Source organism: Molossus molossus, unplaced genomic scaffold, assembly GCF_014108415.1.
Source record: "Molossus molossus isolate mMolMol1 unplaced genomic scaffold, mMolMol1.p scaffold_m16_p_5, whole genome shotgun sequence".
Classification (NCBI taxonomy): Eukaryota; Metazoa; Chordata; class Mammalia; order Chiroptera; family Molossidae; genus Molossus; species Molossus molossus.
Window position 1 is genome coordinate 103,385,746 of NW_023425388.1, and position 14,598 is coordinate 103,400,343.

A 14,598-nucleotide genomic window follows, 5' to 3' on the forward strand; every position below is an offset into this window, starting at 1 on the left:
CCATGTCATATTTTAAGATATTTAATTGCATTTGCTCATTAAATATTCTCAACCACCCTACAAGTCAGACAGTATTGTTACCCTCATTTTACAGAACAGAAAACTGAGGCTACAAAGAGGTTAGGTAAGGACACAGAATTGAGCATGCATGGATTCTGCCCAAAGAGTTCCACTAAGAGCACACACCACTGTTAGCGGCGGGGTGGAGGGTCCGTGGTGCCTTGCTCGTATGTCTGCCAGGGGTACAAGCTGTCCACTGCAGGGCCTCAGTCCCCACGTGGCCTCTTATCCTCCCGGACGGAGTGGATCCCTTCTGTGGCAGTCTCTGGGCAGGGAAAATAATAGCCAATGCTATAAACCAAATAAGGTCAGAAGTCAGACATGTCACTTCTTCTGCACTCTATTGGTAAAAATGAGTTACGAGTCTGATCCAGATTCAAGAGCTATTGAAATATACTCCACCTCCTCATGGGAGGGTTGCCCACCCACGTGTAAATGAGCCTGTGGGGTGGCAGGACCCACTATGGTCATCTTTGCCAACTGCAGCCCTTTCAGACCTACCTTTACCCTGTCAATACCACAGCAAAGCTCTGTACAAGAACATGGATGGGATTCAGGTGTCACAAAAGCCTCCACTGTTGCTGGAAAACTAAATTTGGTATGCAAGACTGAGTATTTACTGGTGAAAGGTGTTGTAGGGAGGTTTTACTAATAATAGTTAACTTTCTAGATTAATTTAACCAGGATATTAAATTTAATAAAACATTCTCTTTTCTCATGAATATGATTACTCAATGTCCACTGTATATAAACCTCTCAATTTCTTCTGTCAATGGTAAAATTAGGTCTTTGTTCTAAAATGTTACAATCTTGTGAATGCTGAAATACCTATTCAGGTAGGAAAATAACAATACTTTAGAATGGATTAAATACAATCTGGTGTCATACAAAGTAGCTCATAGTTTATAGCATCGTAAGTATTTATATTAAGTTCTAGCAGAAGACTTTATTTTTTTTCTGTCCATGCTGGTATATTTTCAGTCGTTTATTAGAAGGTTGGTAGTACATTTCATGGATAAGAATTGAAAATACTGGAAACTGAGTATCTTGTGGGTAGTCTGGACTCTTCAGCAAGATGTTAAGACCACATTTTAAAGGTAAGTATTAAAAGCTTAGTCTTTCTGAAAATTACTCTTCAGAAAAATCATAATCAGTGATGTTCAGACCCGATGCCAGCCGCGCTGTGAGCGTGAGTGACCCTGGGCAGTGAGATCCCGGCACGTGGTGACTCAGTCCTCTTTTCACGTACATTTTCCAGGGAAGTGGCCAGGTGGACATCAGTTCCCTGTCCCCGGTTTCCAGATTGGCCCACCGCCTCTCTCAGCATTCTCCTTGTAGGAAACTAGACCACGTGCTCAGAATTCAAAAGAAACCTTTCAGGTTGCTGCGGTTCCGCGAGCGACCCGCCCAGGAGCGGGTATGGAAGTGGAGCTCAGCAGCCACGAGCTAAGCACCCGCCACTCCTGTTTCTTGCTAAGTTCTAATTGCAGTTCTTCTTTTACACAGACACTACCTTAGAATCTGCTTGAAAAAAATGACTTCTCACCCTTTGGAGGGTGGAAGTTGTGATGCTGGCGGGGGAGCTGTGACACTGTAGGTGACTGTGAGAGATCCTCCTGTTTGTCTATTAAAGATAAAATCTATCAGCTTTCCGACACTGCCCTCCTGTCTATTTATAACAGTAGTGGGCTTCTTCCCACACAGCCTGCTCAGAACTTGTAACGTTCCTCCGTGGGTCTCAGGCTGACTCCATGCTCCTCACGTCGGTGCTGCGTGTTGTGTGGCACCAGCCTGCCTTTCCCCACGGCTTCCCTGCAGATGCTCCTGGGTTCCCTGCAGATGCTCCTGGCTTCCCTGCAGATACTCCTGGCATCCCTACAGATGCTCCTGGCTTCCCTGCAGATGCTCCTGGCTTCCCTGCAGATGCTCCTGACATCCTGCACATGCTCCTGGCTTTCCTGCAGGCTTTCCTGCAGATGCTCTTCCAGCCACAGGAGCTCTCGACATGGCCTTCAGGATGCATGTCTGTGTCTCTTCTCTCATCTCTCTTTTTTAAAAATATGTTTTCATTGATTTTTTTAGAGAAAGGAAGAAAGAAAGAAATAGAAACATGATGTGAGAGCGAAACATCAATCGTCTGCCTCCTGCATGCCCCCCACTGGGGATGGAGCCCACAACCCAGGCATGTGCCCTGACCGGGAATCCAACTGGGACCTCTCAGTTCATGGGACGATGCTCAATCTACTGAGCCACATCGGCTGGGCTCGTCTCTCATCTTTTACTCCTGTACTGAGTATTCTGAAACTGTTTAGTCATCATCTGCCCTTGACCAACATTTAATTGTAGTCTGCTTAACTCAAAACTTCTCACATGCATGCCCTTGAAATGTAATCCATTTCCTACATGTTTTTAGCACTGATTTTTTCTTTAATTCTCTTTTTTTTTTATCCTCACCCGAGGACATTTTTTGCATTTATCTTCAGATAGAGAGGGAGGGAGAGAAGGGGGAAGAGAGACAGAGAAACATTGATGTGAGAGAGACACATGGACTGGTTGCCACCCACACAACCTCACCTGGGGCTGGACACAAACTGCAACCAAAGTACATACCCTTGGTGGGAACCGAACTCGAGACTCTCTGGTCTGTGGGCTGACGCTCTAACTGCTGAGCAAAACTGGCCAGAGCTTCCATTAATTCTTTAGACCCTGATTTATTTGTGTTTTAATTATTCTTATAAGTTTGCTAGCTGTCTAATCAATGAGATACTGAGTTTATAGTCATGGTTATGTCTAATAACTGTTTAGCCCCTAATATATAGTCTCTTTCTCTCTTTATCTATCTATCTACCTATCTATCATTCTCATATAGTTACTAAAAATTTCAGGCCTTCTAGTAGCCTATTTAGTATACCTATGTGCTCAATTTAAAAATTGGTGTTAATTAGTCCTGGCCAGTGTGGGTCAGTGGTTAGACTGTCGGCCTGTAGACCAAAGGGTCGTGAGTTCAATTCCCAATCAAGGGCACATACCTAGGTTGCAGATTTGATCCCTGGCCTCAGTTGGTTGCGTGTGGGGGGCAACCAAAACGATGTTTCTCTCTGCCCCTCCCTCTCTTCCTCCGTCCCTTCTACCCTCGCTAAAAAAATCAATGGAAAAGATATCCTCAGGTGAGGATTAACAACAACAACAAAATTGGTGTTAATGTTATTTGCATAAAACATTTCTTTTTATTTGCCTGTTAATTTATTCATCCATTTAAATAATTACTGTGACTATGTATAAATTGCTGTTCTGATTACCGGTTAGTGATATTTTGGAAAGTTATTTAAGAAAAGAACATAGCCCTGGCCAGTTTGTCTCAACAGTTAAAGCATTGGCTCACAGACCAAAGGATCTCGGGTTTGATTCCTGGTCAATGGCATGTAACTTGGTAGCAGTTTTGTCCCCAGCCCTGGTCAGGGTCCTGTGGAAGGCAACCAATTGCTGTGTCTCTCTCACATCGATGTTTCTCTCTTTCTCTTTCTCTTTCTCTTTCTCTTTCTCTTTCTCTTTCTCTTTCTCTTTCTCTTTCTCTTTCTCTTTCTCTCCTTCTCTCCTTTTCTCCCTTGCACTCTATCTAAAAAAAAATCAAAGAAAAAATATCCTCAGGTGAGGAGTAATAACAACAACAAAAAGAACATAAAGTTCAAAAGATTGCTGGTCGCCCTTCTCGTCATCCTTGAGCCTCAAATCTGCTTCGGTAAACTCCACCCCAAGGTGTCCATCCCAGGTCCTGAGCAGCCACCTTGGACCCCTTCTCCTCACCCGCTGTGCAGTTCGTCAGCCAATCTTGTTGATTCTGCCTCCAGAATGCGTTTCTAATGGATTCACTTCTTATTTATTTTTCTTTATTTCTGTCACTGCTGGTATAAATTTCTCACTTAAATAATGAGATGGTCTTCTAATTAATTTTCCAACTTCTATTTTGACACCCTCCAATTTATTCTCTCTATTGAGAGAATAACCTTTTGTTGCAAAAATCTATTCCTTCTTAAAACTTTAGAGAAAGTTCAGAATCCTTAACATAGCTCCCAGGGCCCAAGCTGGAAAAGTCACTGCCTATCTCTCTAGCTATTTTTTCATCCTAACATGTACCAAGCTTTTTGGTGCCTGATACATTTTTCATGAGCTTTCTGTCTGATAGAACCTATTTTCTGCTTCCCTACTTGTGGACGTGCTTATGCATTCCTCCTCAAAGCACCTTTATGTTATGTTTCCTTGTTAAAATCTCTTTTTTGAAATCTTTCCTTCTACTTCATTGCAAATGCGATTTAAATGTATGTATCTAATGGTGGTGTTCTATTACATGGTGTCTATTTCCCCTCACTAGGATATCTGCTCCACGAGGGCAGCAACAGCATCTATTGATTGGTGATGATTCCTCAGGAATTAGACTAGTGCTTGACACCTGTTGGATGTTCAGAAAGCATGTTTTGAATGAGTAAATGACAGGTGACTTTTGACTGCTCCCATCATCATATGCGAGTCGGGGTTTATTTAAGTTAGTTGACATGATGGTATTGGACTGTTCCGCTAGAACTATGAGATCGCTCCACTGCACGGTTCGGACCCGAGTGTGCTTGCGCAGCGAGGGTGAAGAGTGGCTGGAGCGGGAAGGAAAAGAGGGAGCAGACGTGTACTTTGCCTTTAAAATGTTTTAAGTTGAAATAGCTATGAGCATGTGACATTTACTGCCAAAAAACTGGATTTGTACCAGTTTGTATTTGAGAGCAGACTAAACCCATCTGCTGATAATCTTCAATGACTTTATGTTTAAAGGTTTGCAGATTTGAAGGCTGGTCTTAGAATGTAACTAGCATTTCCTGTTTATTGGTTAACATCTTGGAATATAGTGGCAAAGGACAGCAGATAAATAAGTACACATCCAGAGTATAAAAGAAGTTATCCTAGTTGTTTTAGAGTCATATTTTAATTTTAAAATTTACTAACACAAATCAATATCCATAACATAGGGAAAATATATGATCAAGAAACTTTTGATGATTTTCTTTTATGTATTGCAATCACTACTTAGTTCAAGGATATAAGAAAACATAATAGAACCAGCCTTACAATGACCCATACACCTAGTGCTGAACACACACATGCACACACACATACCCACACTTACCCTTTAAAATGATGTGCTGAGTTCTCTACTTCCAGGTAAATAAGTCATGAAGAATGGATAATTATCCCTGGAAAATCCTGAAAAGATAAACTTCTGTTAAACTATTAAGCATTAATTAGATTATTTGAAGTAGAAATGGGAAAAGGGTATTTCAAGGAGAAAGATAATAATATGTAAAAAACCCCGATAGTCTGGAGGTTCATGTTCTTACAGAGAATAAAAGAGTTTCCCAGTACAGCTAGATTTTGTGATGACGCCTTACTTAATGCCCTTGAATACTGAGATACTTTCTCCTCTGTGCAAAAATTCCATATGGATTTTCATTGCATTTATCATATCACATGAAAATTATTTGTTTAAATATGTCTTTCTCTTTAAACTATAAGCTTATATTATGGATATTTACCATTAATAATATATCTGATTTTAGGCACTCAAAGAATATAATATGTCTTGAATCAAAGCGTCTGGATAATTTAAGTTGGAACTAGCTACAGAATTCTCTGCTTTGTATGACTACTTAAGACGTTTAAGAGTTGTGGTGCGTTTCCTTTAAATAGGAGGAGATTCCCCATAATAATCTGAATTTCTAGCTTCATTTCAAAATTTGAAACATCTGGCAACCTAGAATTTGCATCCAGCTGGCAGCATCCAACTGAAGTTTCATGTCAACTGTTACCTTTCACAGGGCTTTCTCTGCACATGGCCACAGTCCCCACCTCCCCCTCTTGTCTTCTACCCGGTCTGTTTCAGCAATGTATGCTCTCAGCTTGGATGCTGTAGACCTTCTCTCTCCCTCTCCCTCTCTCTCTCTCCTCTGATGCAGTAGAGGAGACTAACAGTAAACAGCACACTTCCAGGTAAGTGTTTTAGAAACATGTTTTGGCAGATGTGTGAACTGTTTAACCGAAGAATTAGGTTAGGCTGTAGAATAGTATTATGTATTTGTCAGTACCCTAAAATAGCTTATATGGCTTGTTAAGACAAATATGTGTATGTCATTGTCCTGTCATGTTCTTAGAAGCATAAATTTATTTTTATTATTTAAAAAAATAAACTTGGTCCTAAAGTGAAGGCAAGCTTCTTATGTCTATACAGTGTATTTTCAAAATAATCAAGACAGTATTGCGATTTGCCCATGGGAAATTGACATAAGTGTAAGGCAGAGAAGTCTAATTTGCTAAAAAAAAAAAAAAAAAAATCTGCTAAGCTCATGAGGTGATAAAAATTATTCTGCAGAAAATAGGGGAGATGGAATATATGAACTATACCAACATGTCCTTAGAAAGCAAACAAGTATTTCTGATGCAATGAGATGATCTTTGAATGTGCAAAGTACATTACATTTTGTCTGCTTCATGGATTTGGGATATTTGGGGCAGATTGTCTTTTTTACATTATTCTATAAATATAAAAATTGCACCGTACAAGTTAAGTAGGAAACATGATTGTTTACCACTCCGTTTCTCCAGAGGTATTTTTATCATATCTTAGCAGCAGATATTTATATATCTAATCCCTTCTCTAAGACATTAGCTAGAGCTTTGAGACCAAGTGTGTTTTCCTCTCCTAACAACCACCTCTGTTTGAAATGAGGTGTGTTTGCAGTGCCCGAATTAAATATTCGGGTTGGTCGAGTACTATAATCTGTGGTACAGAATGGATAGGTGGGAAAATGCTGAAACCTCAGCTTTTTCTTGTTTTCGTGTTATGAAAGATGTTGACAAACAGTTGGAGAAGTGCGGTTGGCAGGAGCAGGTTAGGAACTGGGAGCTGCAGACAGACTAGAGAAAACTGTCAGCTTATCCCTCCTGACGTTTGCTTATGTCTGGAGGAAGGTTTTACATCCCTTTTCATTTTTGTAACATTCTCTGCATAATTCAAATGGAAAACCTGATGAGAAGATACCTGCTTTTTAAAAATTTATGGGGAAAACAGCATTTTTGCATTTCTGCTGAATAAAATGACAGGATTGGCTTCAGGTTTCTCTCCCAGGAAAAAGCCTTCAGGTCCGTCGGTGACGGGACTCACAGGGGTTATTTTTACCTGGCATGGCTGTGCTGGTACTGACGCTGCTGCTCTGGGGGACAGAGATAACTGCTGCGGGTGTCTCGGGCAGGATGCAAGCTGGGGCAAGGTGGAGAGGTGAAAAGAATCGTGAGTAACCAGGGTTTTTTAATCTTGGTGCATTTCTTTCCTCCTCCTTTACATTTAGGAATGCACAGGTCTGCCTGGCTTTGCAGTTCACAGCAATTCTAAGAGGTTGTTTTTAAGACTTAAAAATAATTTTACACGTTAAATATGCAGGCAGGATAATTGGGCTCCACCTTCTGTAGGCTCCACACATCTGCAGTGCTGTTCTGGATTTTACTGCAAGACTTTTGCTTGGCTTCTCTGGTTAACTCTTACAGTTCCTGAGATTCTGAAGACTGAGCAGGTAGATCCAAAGACCATGTACGTAAGTTCACATTACCTCCTCTGCATAAAGTTCAACTATGCTGCTGACATTTGATGATATTCAAATGCTAGCCATGCTTAAAAAATGTTTACATCAGGCATTTTGTCCGGAGGTAACAAGAAAGAAAAATAAGAAATAACAATATTTTAAGAACACTGGTTTAAGTAACTTAAGAGTTGATGCTTAACAATTGGGAGTTGCAGGTTGATAAATATTTTACTCTTCAGAGTCATTATCTTCTTTATTCTTTATTCTTTTTCTGTGGAAATGCAAGATCTCCACAATTTCGCGGTCAGATGTGTTCACGTATTTCAGGCATAAAATGTTTACAATAATATTTTAGTTATAGAACTGAATCCATCTCTGGTATTGGGAGAAGAAAATAGTTTTGCCTGTTTTCTGCTCAGCTAACTGACCCGATCCAGCCACTGACTGTCCTCCTTTGACTATCCCATCGGCCACCATAGTGGAAAGGCCCTGAGTGTGCCTGTGTGTGTGTGTGTGTGTGTGTGTGTGCATGTGTGTGTGTGTGTGTGTGTGTGAAGCTTAAATGTAGATACAACCACCTACTCCAAGTTTAGAAGTGAACACATTTCTCTTCTCTATATCTTTAAAAAGAGATATAGAAATGGACCCAGGAGTCTGGAGAAGTGGGATCCTCTTTCCAAATGTCTGTGGAGGTTCAGAGGAGGCACACCGATAACCCAATTTTACTGGAACTTCCTCCTCTTTAAGGTTAAGATTCAAAGTAAACATAAAACTGCTTGCTATGTCTATGACTCTCACTTTAACGTGGCTGAGGCCCACGCACGGCTCTGTGCCTGGCCTGCCTGGGGCTGGCATGCTCTGGGGGCCTGGTCAGGGGGGCTGGAAGCCATCCAGCTGGAACATTGATCCATCTAACTGGCTCCGCTTCCAGTCGAATTTCTTAGTAATCAATCAGTACTGGCCTTTTATCTTTCTTTCTCTCTTTCCCTTTCTGCATTTTCCTTTCATCTCTTCTTTTTTCTTCTCATGATTCAGAAAAAGCCTACCTGTAGGATTGATTTTTATATGACACAGAAACTGGTTGATGGTATTGACCATTTCTTCCCTGGATGTGCACGTTGCCTTGGTGTTCGCCCTCACTGTTCTCAGGGGAACCATAGCGCATGGATTGTGCACCCCTGGAGAACCCCGAGGTAGGAATCCCACCCTCCCCAAAATCCGAGACTCATCAGTTTTACTCTGCACTTTGTTCTTAAATCAAATGGCTCCGGTCCGTGATATTTGTTGTTTTTTTTTGCTCCAGAACATTCACCAAGTTACTTGATAGATACTGCTCAGTAATAGAAGCATTTCGACCTCGAATTCTGTGTTCTTCCATTACCTGAAGCTCCCTCAGAGAACAATCCGATTCTGAGAAACCCTGACCCAGTTCCTGAATCAGTTTTGGGTCCATTTTTAAAAACAATAGCCTCAAAATAAATCAGTTTGAGGATACTCAAAATGTTTTTGTTCTTGTTTTTTCACATTCTCAAAGTCTTCCTTCTGGTTGGACATAAATAAACACCTTTAAATGACCAGTTCCAAGATAGAAATATCAACTTTAGAATTTCCAAAGTTTAAAAATATATATTTTCAAGGAAAGAATGCTTGGAAAAAAATTGGGGATGAGATGTGGTGAGAAAATGGGTGGAATTATGATAAGCCAACTGTTCTTAATGTAGAGAAAAATGTTTCTGTTTTTAAATTATTTGACTCTGCAAGAGGTGACTGAAGTATAATTTCTTATATTGTGATCTCTATGGTGGTCTTCAATGCCACTAAACAGCAGGGGAGAGGGTAACACAAAATCGTAACCTCTTGTGTTCCAACCTTTTACTTTCCCAGTAAACCCGTGGGAAACACCGAAATGAGTAATCCAAGAACACCCTTGCACTGAAGAGTTTGAATAAGAGCAGAGACAATTCACTGGTTATTTCTTAATTGAGATTATTCCTTTTGGGATACAGATCAATTGATTCCCAACAATGAGTAAATTGTGAAAGAGAACATATATTCAACTTAATAGGTAGCCTTTGAGGGAATTTGCAAAATATATTTAGAGGGATAGTCAATTTCCTAATTAATTGAAGATTTTATAATATGCTTAAAGTGACTGGGATAAAAATCAAGGTAAGAAATGTCAGTCAGAATTACAAGTTTTAAAAGATTGTTAAATCACAGTTTTTGGTATGGATCTGAATGTCTAAGAAAATTTATATTTTTTGTTGATAGAGTAGAGACTTTATTAAATTTTTTTTAGTTATTTACTTTTTGGACTTCTGAAAACAAAAAAAAACTTTAAAAATTGTGAAGGCTATTTCTCTACTTCAAAATAGATGATATTTATGTTCTTTGAGAGACTTTATTGCCTTAAATGTTTCCTTTGTTTGCTTTTTTTTAGTAACTAGAACTTGATAATTTATTTTGGTATTTATCCAACTTTTTACATTTGTTTATAATTTTGCCTCTTTCTTGAGGAAAAGACTGTTATCATTTTTAGCATTTCATAGAATTCCTCATGTATTGTAAAAGCTTGACTTTTTTGCTTAGATAAATGAACTTTCAAAAAATACCTATCAAATTTGAGAATATAAATTAGTATAACATTTAGGTAAATTCTTTGAAATATATAAAATTACTGAATATAAACTTTTTCTTTGACAAAAGTATTTATATACAAAAAATTACATAAAAATACATTTTTACAAACTAAAGGCCGTTATTGCAAAAAATATATAAATTATATAAATATATAATAATTTCAAACATATATATCATGACTCAAAAAATAATTTACAAAGGCCTTATCAGATTAAGAAGCAACGCATGGCATATAACTCTGAATCATCTAGTTGTTCTTTTGTTTTTAATAAGTTTTCATTGATATTTTAAAGAGAGAGGGACAGAAAGAGAGAAACATCGATGTGAGAGAGAAACATTGATCAGCCCCCTCCTACACGCCCCCTACTGGGGATGGAGCCCACAACCCAGGCATGTGACCTGACCAGGAATCCAACCGGAACCTCTCAGTCCATGAGATGATGCTCAATCCACTGAGCCACACTGGCTGGGGCTATCTAGTTGTTTCCTATAGTAATTATTATTATTTAACTTTATGTCATATATTTATTTATATGTGTATTGATCCACTAATAGAATATAAACTCCAAAAAGGCAAGAACTCTTGCTCTCTTGTTAGTGTTTCTTTCCTCAGCTTTAGCAAAGTTCCTGGGAAATATATTTATTTAATGAATATTTATTGATTAAATAATATATGAAGAGATATTCAATTAAAAGAAAATATACCAACCCCAGCCAGGTGGCTCCGTTGTGCAGTGTTGTCTTGTACACCAAAAAGGTTGTGGGTTTGACCCCTGGTCTGGGCACAAACTGAAGGCAGCCAATAGATGTTCTCTCTCAAGCAATCTTTCTCTCTCATTCTCTCTCTCTCTCTCCCTCTCTCAAATCAATAAGCATATCCACAGGTAAGGATTAAAAAAGAAAGAAAAAGGAAAATCTGAAAGAAAATACTCCAAATTAAGAAAAGTTTTTATTGGGTATTTTGATTATATATAATTTCAATATTTTAAAAATATTTTTAAGGCTTTTCCCATTTTGTTTTTGCAAAAATGAACATATTAGTTATTTTTGTTTTCTTTTTTTTTCCTTTTATTTTTAGAGAGAGGGGAAGGGAGAGGGAGAAAAAGATAGAAACATTGATGAGAAAGAACATCGATTGGCCATCTCCTGAATGCCCCCCCCCCCCCACTGGGGATTGGGCCCACAACCTGGGCATGTGCCCTGACTGGGAATTAAATCTGCAACCTCTTGGTGCATGGGTCGATGCTCCACCATTTTGCCACACCTGCCGGATGAATGTATTAGTTTTTATACATTTAAAGACAGTTTTTTACCCAATGAAAAGGTTGACATATAAGCATAACATCTATGTAGCTTTTATTCCTTAGATTAATTCACTTGATAGCTTTTAAAAAAAATAAAAACAATACTAGTTCACAGAACACTCACAAGAATATGACAAGGAAAATAAAAGAGACAGAACATTAGTAATACATTATAGTCATTTTACTGTATATCAATAGTTAATGATGTATATACCTTAATGCTTATTTGATTTTGGTTTATAGAATATGCTTATCTTTATCTTCCTTGGTTTTTAAGTACATGATAACAGCCTTTCTGGCACGGATGGGGTGATACATTATTGTTGTTTTAATTGGCATCTTTCTGATAATTAGTGACATTGAGCATTTTTTCATATGTCTCTTGGCCATTTGTATGTTCTGTTTAGAAAGATGTCTATTCAGGTCCTCTGCCCATTTTTTAGTTGGGTTCTTTGTCTTCTTTTTGTTGAGTTGTATGAGCACTCTATATATTGGAAATGAATTCCTTATCGGATGTATCATTGGCAATTATGCTCTCCCATACAGTGGATTCCCTTTTGATGCTGGTTTCTTTTGCTGTGCAGAAGCTTTTTAGGTGCTGGCGAGGTGGTGGAGAAAAGGGAATTCTAGCACACTGTTGGTGGGAATGCACACTGGTGCAGCCACTATGGAAAACAGTATGGTGTTTCCACAAAAAAATTCAAAATGGAACTACCATTTGACCCAGTGACCCCGCTTCTAGGAATATACCCTGAGAAGCCTGAAATACCAATCAAAGAATATTTACACCCCTATGTCTATAGCAGTGCTATTTACAATAGCTAAGATCTGGAAGCACCCCAAGTGCCCATCAGTAGACGAGTGGATAAAAAAGCTGTGGTACATTTACACTGTGGAATACTATGCAACTGTAAAAAAAATGTTTTACCCTTTGAGACGGCATGGAGGGACATAGAGAGTATTTATACTAAGCAAAATAAGCCATCCAGAGAAAGATAAGAACCGCATGATGTTACTTATATGTGGAATCTAACAAACAAAATAAACTGATGAACAAAATAGACCCAGAGACATGAAAGTAGGGAACAGACTGACATACCTCAGAGGAAAGGGGGCTGAAAAGGCAGGAAGAGATAAACCAAAGAACTTATAAACATATATCCATAACCAATGGACACATACAACAAAACTGTGAAGGTGGGGGAGGAGAATGGGAGTGGGGAGAAGCGTGTCAATGGGGGAAAAAGGAAGGACAACTATAACAAAAATAAAATAAATAAATAAATTCAAGAAATAAAATAGATGACATATTTAGAGTAAATCAAATATTATAATAAATATCTTCTTTATTAGTTTGCAAAATATTTATGAAGGAGAAGTTATTGATACTTTTATCTATTAGAAATTAAAACAAAACAAAACAAAAAATAACTCCAGTAGTGGGCTCTACTACGAAAAGAGCCCAAACTTAGTAAAGCAGGGAAGAACACAGAAAGAAAGTCACTATCAGAATAAGTCAAGTATGCAATAATGACTTGGAGAGAATTTTACTAAGGAAGTAATGTCTGTTCTTCAGATTCACACAAGTGAAACTGAAAGCAAAAATGTCGTAAATTTGTATCACTGATGTCTTCCCAATGTTTACATAGGCAGAATTTCAATATATTATAAGAAAACAAAGTTTCTAGTGTCTTTTTAAAAAGATAAAGTCACAAAATTGTGAATTTCTGTATACCATCCATTTACTGGTGCCTCTGAAAGGCTACTTGAGGGTGTAAATATCCACATTGTATTTTCTATCATGTAATTTCACATTTTAAGAACTGTGTTTATAATTCCACATTTCTACCTTTCTCTCTCAAATTTGCTGATAGAATTCTACAAAGCTATAATGAAATAAGAAAAAAAAAAAAGAATTGTACACAAGGAAAAAAAGAGCTGGGTCACATTATTAAAACTAAACTTAATCAGAAAATTCCCAGAACCTTTATAGAAAAGCTCTAAATGTGAACTTTATTCTTGCCCTTAAACTCGTAAACCTAAAACACATTTCCAGGAATAACTCGCTGTGGCTAAAACACCTTGTGTTAAACTGTCCCATTCATTTATGGAACCCTCCACTACCACTGCCAGACACACACACACACACACACACACACACGCATACACGCACGCACACACATGCACACGCAGCAACTGCCCTTTAACGTTGTCAAAACTTATATCCTTGGGGAAAAATAAATGCCCATAAATACACCACAATGCGTTTTTTTTTATATATATATTTCACATTTAGCCTCTCATCTCAACATTTTCAAATGAAGTCCCTATGGTTATTTCTAATCATCTGCCCCTTTTCTTCTGTCACTGGCCACAGGTCAAGTGTTTCTTGTAGAAAAATTGTGAAATATTAGTATTATTCAAAGCAGCTCTTTTAGAGATGACCTGAATTATTTAAAATAAAATTTCAAAAGCTCTTCACAAAACCTTAGCTGCCCTTGGTCTGCCCCGGTCTTGTTTTCGCTGCGCCTCTATGACGTCACCCTGCTGACCCCCGCAGCTCCTCTGCAAATCGGTTTGAACTCCTTTCCGAGTTTGGCTCTTAATGCTAAGAGCCATTTGAATAGACGCGTAAAATATTTTTTATTCAAAAACAATGTTTCACCATTTACTCTTTGTCTCTTCTAATCTTTCCCAACTCTTCACATATTATGCATTTTTGAGAAATACTATTCATAAAGAAATGCCATACTCAATAAGTTAAAATTGTGCACAGTTTTAATCTACACTATAAAGATACACAAGAAAAATCTTTACTATTTCTCGTTCTTCTTTTATACCCAGTGAGAAAATATTTTTGCAATGTTGATCAGATAATAAGGTTGATACCAAAGTCAGTAGATTTATGGTGAACTAAAGTATAAGTAGTGCATTACCTAGAGGCAAAGATTAGTATCCAAGATACACTAAACCAGCCT